The sequence below is a fragment of the Lithobates pipiens genome, unplaced genomic scaffold (assembly GCF_037356315.1).
Source record: "Lithobates pipiens isolate NorthernLeopardFrog02 unplaced genomic scaffold, aLitPip1_a1.2 Scaffold_22, whole genome shotgun sequence".
Classification (NCBI taxonomy): domain Eukaryota; kingdom Metazoa; phylum Chordata; class Amphibia; order Anura; family Ranidae; genus Lithobates; species Lithobates pipiens.
In genome coordinates, this window is record NW_027507784.1 from 15,566,248 (window position 1) to 15,572,747 (window position 6,500).

Genomic DNA, 6,500 nt, shown 5'->3' on the forward strand with positions numbered 1-6,500 from the left:
GTACATTCGTAAATCCGTACATTCGTAAATTGGAAAATTTGTATATTCGTAAATCCGTGCACTCGTACATTAGAAAATTTGTATATTCGTAAATCCGTACATTCGTAAATTAAAAAATTTGTATATTCGTAAATCCGTACATTCCTAAATTAGAAAATTTGTATATTCGTAAATCCGTACACTCGTACATTAGAAAATTTGTATATTCGTAAATCCGTACATTCGGAAATTTGATAATTTGTATATTCGTAAATCCGTACATTCGGAAATTAGAAAATTTGTATATTCATAAATCCGTACACTCGTACATTAGAAAATTTTGTATATTCGTAAATCCGTACATTCGTAAATTAGAAAATTTGTATATTCGTAAATCTGTACATTCATAAATTAAAAAATGTGTATGTTCGTAAATCAGTACCATTTGTAAATTAGAAAATTTGCATGTTCATAAATCCGTACCATTCGTAAATTAGAAAATTTGTATATTCGTAAATCCGTACATTCGTACATTAGAAAATTTGTATATTCGTAAATCCGTACATTCGTAAATTAGATAATTTGTATATTCGTAAAGCCGTACATTCGTACATTAGAAAATGTGTATATTTGTAAATCCGTACACTCGCACATTAGAAAAATTTGTATATTCGTAAATCCGTACACTCGTACATCAGAATATTTGTATATTCGTAAATCCGTACATTCATAAATTAGAAAATTTGTATATTCGTAAATCCGTACACTCGTACATTAGAAAATTAGTATATTCGTAAATCCGTACACTCGTACATTAGAAAATTTGTATATTCGTAAATCCGTACACTCGTACATTAGAAAATTTGTATATTCGTAAATCCGTACACTCGTACATTAGAAAATTTGTATATTTGTAAATCCGTACACTCGTACATTAGAAAATTTGTATATTCGTAAATCCGTACATTCATAAATTAGAAAATTTGTATATTCGTAAAGCCGTACATTCGTACATTAGAAAATGTGTATATTTGTAAATCCGTACACTCGCACATTAGAAAAATTTGTATATTCGTAAATCCGTACACTCGTACATCAGAATATTTGTATATTCGTAAATCCGTACATTCATAAATTAGAAAATTTGTATATTCGTAAATCCGTACACTCGTACATTAGAAAATTTGTATATTCGTAAATCCGTACATTCATAAATTAGAAAATTTGTATATTCGTAAATCCGTACACTCGTACATTAGAAAATTAGTATATTCGTAAATCCGTACACTCGTACATTAGAAAATTTGTATATTCGTAAATCCGTACACTCGTACATTAGAAAATTTGTATATTCGTAAATCCGTACACTCGTACATTAGAAAATTTGTATATTTGTAAATCCGTACACTCGTACATTAGAAAATTTGTATATTCGTAAATCCGTACATTCATAAATTAGAAAATTTGTATATTTGTAAATCTGTACATTCATAAATTAGAGAATTTGTATGTTCATAAATCCGTAACATTCGTAAATTAGAAAATTTGCATGCTCGTAAATCCGTCTATTTGTAAATTAGAAAATTTGTATATTCACAAATTCATTAAATTCATACATTCCTACATTTATAAAATAGAAAATTGGGAAATTTGGAAATCCGAAAACCTGAAAATTCGAAAATCTGAAATAGTAATTAAAAATGTAATTATTAGTATTGTCTTTTTCTTTCAAATTTGGCTGTTAGTGAACATAACGAATACGAATTTGTCTGAAGTTACGAATCATCCAAAATAAAGAATGCTGCATCTAAACAAATGGAACAGAACAAATTAATAATAAATAATAATAATAAAAATTTTTTATTATTATTATTGTTATTTATTATTATTAATTCATTACGTTCCATTTGTTTGGATACGGCATTTGTTATTTCAGATAATTTGTAACTTCGGATAAATTTGTATTTGTTACGTTCACTAACAGACAAATTTGAAAGGAAATGACAATACCTATAATTTAATAGTTAAGTTATTATTAGTTAATTATTATTTCAGATTTCCGAATTTCTGAATGTACGAATTTATAAATGTATGAATTTTGGAATGTGCGAATATACGAATTTACGAATGTACGAATTTACATTTGTACGAAGTTATAGATTTACGGATGTACGAATTTATGGATTTATGAATGTACGAATATACGAATGTGTGAATGTACAGATTTACTAATGTACGCATTTACAAATGTACAAATTTCCGAATGTACACATTTACAAATGTACAATTTTACCAATGTACGAAGTTACGAATGTACACATTTACAAATGTACAAATTTACCAATCTACGCATTTACAAATGTACAAATCTGCAAATTTCCAAATGTGCGAATGTACGAATTTCCAAATGTGCGAATGTACGATTTCCAAATGTGCGAATGTATGGATTTACGAATGTACAAATTTACGAATGTACGAATATACAAATGTACGAATTTATGGATTTACACATTTATGGATTTATGAATGTATGAGAGTATAGAACGACCCGAATATAAGCCGAGGCCCCCAATTTACCACAAAAAAACTGGGAAACTTATTGACTCGTGTATAAGCCGAGGGTGAGACATCCCTGTGTCCATCCCTGTGTCCCGTCCATCCCTGTGTCCCGTCCGTCCCTGTGTCCATCCCTGTGTCCCGTCCATCCCTATGTCCATCCCTGTGTCCCGTCCGTCCCTGTGTCCATCCCTGTGTCCCGTCCGTCCCTATGTCCATCCCTGTGTCCCGTCCGTCCCTGTGTCCCGTCCGTCCCTGTGTCCCGTCCGTCTCGGTGTCCCGTCCGTCTCGGTGTCCCGTCCGTCGCTGTGTCCCGTCCGTTGCTGTGTCCCGTCCGTTGCTGTGTCCCGTCCATCCCTGCCTACCTGTGCCGATCTGCAGCCTCTGTGTGCCATGCTCTCCTCGTCCTCGGCGGCCATTCCTCTGTTCAAAAGCCGCGCCTCCCTGTCTGTGATAGGCGGAACACTCAATTTCCCAGCAGTCAGTGTTCCGCCTATCACGGGCATCCGCTCATTCTCATACTACGGACGAGGATGAGAGGATGTCCGTGATAGGCGGAACACTGACTGCTGGGAAATTGAGTGTTCCGCCTATCACAGACAGGGAGGCGCGGCTTTTGAATAGTAGAATGGCCGCCGTCTGTCTGCTCGACACGCTGATCGGGCAGGCAGATGGCGATGACTCGAGTATAAGCCGAGGGGGACACTTTCAGCCTCAAAAAAGAGGCTGAAAATCTCGGCTTATACTCGAGTATATACGGTATATGAATGTGCGAATGTACAGATTTACAAATGTACAAATTTACTAATGTACGAATTTACCAATGTACACATTTGCAAATGAGCGAATTTACGAATGTATGGATTTACAAATGTACAAATGTACGAATTTATGAATGTACGAATTTACAAAGGTGCGAATGTATGAATTTGCGAATGTACAAATTTACGAATGTGTGAATGTACGCATGTACAAACGTACGAATTTACAAATGTGTGAATGTACGAATTTACTAAATTTTTCAAATATTCCAATTTACGAATATTTGGAAAAATTTGTTAAATGGGTTTTCGTTAATTCGGAGATATCCGAATTAACAAATTTGTCAAAATTCGTAAAAAAAAAAACGAATTCGTAACGGAACAAATTGCACGTGTCTAAAATGAATAAGGCTTACCTGTAGGTAAAATGAATATCTCCTAAACTTGCACTGTTTCGGAGATATTCACCCTGCATGCAGCCATTGACGTCAGTGGCACATGTACTCTGAAGGTCCGGCATCCCATGAGCTTCTTGTGAAAACTGAGGACTCCCATGTGCATGCATGGGAGTGATGTCGTTGTGGCTCCAGCCACAATGCCAGAACCTTTGAACCCGTAAGAAAGGTCGGGGGAACATGTCAGCCTTCTCAGCTGTGACCGGGCACCACTGGAAGGGCTTCGTTCTAAGGTATTTTTATAATGTGTTTGTATTTGGTGCATACTAGCACATTATGTGATTGTCTTGCAGGTTTCTTTTTATTTTATTTTATTTATTTTTTTGTGGTTTACTACCGCTTTAACATGGAAAATATAAATTCTTGCCAGATTATCTGTGGGTGCAAGGTCTGACAGAAATCTTGGTTTAGGGCTTCTGTGTTCCTTGTCAATACAGAGTTCCAAGTTGCTCAGTCAAGATACAAAGCCTTTTTAAAATTGTTGGAGCAGCACAGGGAGATCAGATCATGCAACATTTTCTGCTTTGCCCCTAAATTTTATATCATTCCATCTTAAATTATTTCAGTTTCATGGTCAGCCTAAGCATCTACCAGATCATTGCACCCAGAAATGTTTGCCCACTTTGGATTCTATATGCTGATTTCTCTCTGTATGATCTAGGGTTGCCACCTGTCCAGGATTGACCCGGACAGTTTCGGGTTTTGAATCATGTGTCCGGGTTTCATACCACCTGAAACCTGGACACATTATTCGGACAGGTAATTTTTCTCCTTCATTGATGTACTCTGATAGACTGCACTGATTGGTAGGCACTGAAGAGGCTGTACTGATAAGTGGCACTGATGGGCACTGATAGGCTGATGTACTGAAAGGCACTGATTGGGGGCACTGAAGGGCACTGAGATGTGGCACTTATAGGCGGCATTTACAGGTGGCACTGATGGGCACTAATATGCACTGGTAGGTGACACTGACAGGCAGCACTGAAGGGCACTGATTGGTGGCACTGAAGGGCATTGATAGGCGGCATTTACAGGTGGCACTGATGGGCACTAATATGCACTGGTAGGTGATACTGATAGGTGGCACTGGTGATGAGGCACTGATTGTCAGCACTGATGGTTATTGATAGGTGGCACTGGTGGGCATTGATTTGTGGCACTAGTGGGCACTGGTAGGGGGCCCTGGTGGGCACTGCTTAGCAGTACTGATATGCACTGGTAGGTGGCACTGATGGACAGTGGTAAGTGGCACTGGTGGGCACTGCTTAACAGCAGTGGATGTGGAGTGTGCAGGACCAATGTCCCATTTACACAAGCCGGTAATCTGCTTTCAGCGCGTGGAAAAAAAAGCCAATTACCGGCTTCATTGGCTGACAGCTGATCATATGGGATCTGTGACCAGCTGAGTCTCATGGACTCGCTGTTCACAGAGCGTGCTACCTGATTGGCTCAGAGGAGAATTAGTGTGACAATAGCGAATGTTCATTTACTATTGTCACACAACTGGGTGGGCTTTTGTCGCAGTGCTCTGCACCCCAAGCTCACCCTATTTTGAAGCCTATTGGAATTGGAATCCACGCCTCCGGCACCCTGCATGTTGATCAGGGGACAGGGGGCTGGACGCATGGATGGGGGGGTGGTGCCCGTGCGCCCTGTCTCCTCTGCTGTTCAACATCTATATGAGGCCTCTTACTGACTTACCGATCTTCTAAAGACCCACGTCGTCCAGTACCATGTATATGCCGACGACACCCAGGTTTACCTGAAGATTAAGAACCAGCCGATGCCACTCTTGCCAACTGCTTGGAGGCCATCAATACATGGATGTTCACCAATTTTTTGAAACTCGATGGTGGAAAAACTGAGTTGATCATCTTCAGTGATTTGGCTATTCCTCCACCTACTCTTCCGTGGCCTTCCTCATTTGGTTCTCCTCCAGAGGTGGCCTCCCAGGTTCGTGACTTGGAATTTATCTTAGATTCAGGCTTAACCCTGGTTCCTCAGATAAATAAGGTTGTCAGTGCATGCCACTGACAGCTAAAACTCCTGTGGGTGTTGTTTAACCACTTGCTTACTGGGCACTTAAACCCCCCTCAGTCCCAGACCAATTTTCAGCTTTCAGCGCTGATGCACTTTGAATGACAATTGCGCGGGCATACAACGCTGTACCCAAATGAAATTTTAATCATTTTTTTCCCACAAATAGAGCTTTCTTTTGGTGGTATTTAGTTACAGCTGGGAGTTTTATTTTTTGCTAAACAAACAAAAAAAGATGCAAAAAAAAAAAATCATGTTTTAATAGTTTGTTATAAAATTTTGCAAACGGGTCATTTTTCTCCTTCATTGAAGTGCGCTGATTAGGCGGCACTGATAGGCTGCATTGGTGGGCACTGATGGGCTGCATTGGTGGGCACTGATAGGCTGCATTGGTGGGCACTGATAGGCTGCACTGGTGGGCACTGATAGGCATAGTTAAGGCGGCACTAATAGGCACAGATAAGGCGGCACCGATGGGCACAGATAAGGCGGCACTGATGGGGAAAGATGGGCACAGATAAGATGGCACGGATGGGTGGCACGGATGGGTGGCACGGATGGGCACTGATAGGTACCACTGATAGATGGGACTGATGGGCACTGATATGTGGCACTGATAGGTGGCTCTGATAGGTGGCACTGCTGGGCACTGATGGGCGGCACTGCTGGGCACTGATGGGCGGCACTGCTGGGCACTGATGGGCGGCAC